Here is a 715-nt window from a genome sequence, read left to right as displayed (position 1 = left end):
ATAGGGTTTTCAAGGGGAGAGTTTTTTCAGAGAGAGCTTTCGGGGTGAGAGTTTTCAGAAAGAGCTTTCAGGGAGAGCTTTCGGGGAGAGCTTTGGGGGAGAGTTTCCAGAGCGATCTTTCAAAACATCATTTTTACCTAGGAGGTTTTGCTGTGTTAGTTATGTCATCATCGATTTTTTTTTTTACTGAAAATAGCTCCTCTTCAAAATTCACGAAAACTTTAGCGATATAGTACATGCGCATATAAGCGGTGTATAATTAATTAATGCTCCTAGAAGCGCATAAGCTCATTACAATTTAATTTTAACAATGTTTTTTTTTGCGCCTGTGCACGTGTACAATCCATCCTTCGCCTCTACCACAAAGGGCAAAATATTTTGTTTCAATCTTATCATATTTATTTTACATGTAATTCTAACAGTATATGAGCAAAAAAAATTATAATAAAAAAAAAATACCGAACTCAAAATAATTGATATATAATACGCCAACGAACAGTACACTTAACTGAAGTTTAAAGATATAAATGAATATATATTTTTAAAAATTACAAACATTTTATCGCGGAAAGACAGGTGGAGTGATGGAGATGGCGAGATTGGAAAACAAAAATAAAAAAGACTTAAAAATTCAGTTGGCAAAATCGTTTCGGTGAGAGCTCGCGTTAATTCGTGGGAATTCGAGAGATTAATAATTTTCGGTGTCATTATCCAA

The 715-nt window shown here is 33.7% G+C and overlaps 1 protein-coding gene across 1 annotated transcript in view; it reads left to right on the top strand.

Moving 5' to 3' along the window:
• The window catches only part of LOC119590717 (visual pigment-like receptor peropsin), a 38,587-nt gene that overhangs the window by 32,505 nt on the left and 5,367 nt on the right, over positions 1-715 (top strand). The window lies entirely within an intron of this gene.

This window comes from Penaeus monodon, chromosome 27, assembly GCF_015228065.2.
Source record: "Penaeus monodon isolate SGIC_2016 chromosome 27, NSTDA_Pmon_1, whole genome shotgun sequence".
Classification (NCBI taxonomy): Eukaryota; Metazoa; Arthropoda; class Malacostraca; order Decapoda; family Penaeidae; genus Penaeus; species Penaeus monodon.
Note: the sequence above shows the minus strand (reverse complement) of the source record. Positions and strands in the feature narration are given on the sequence as shown.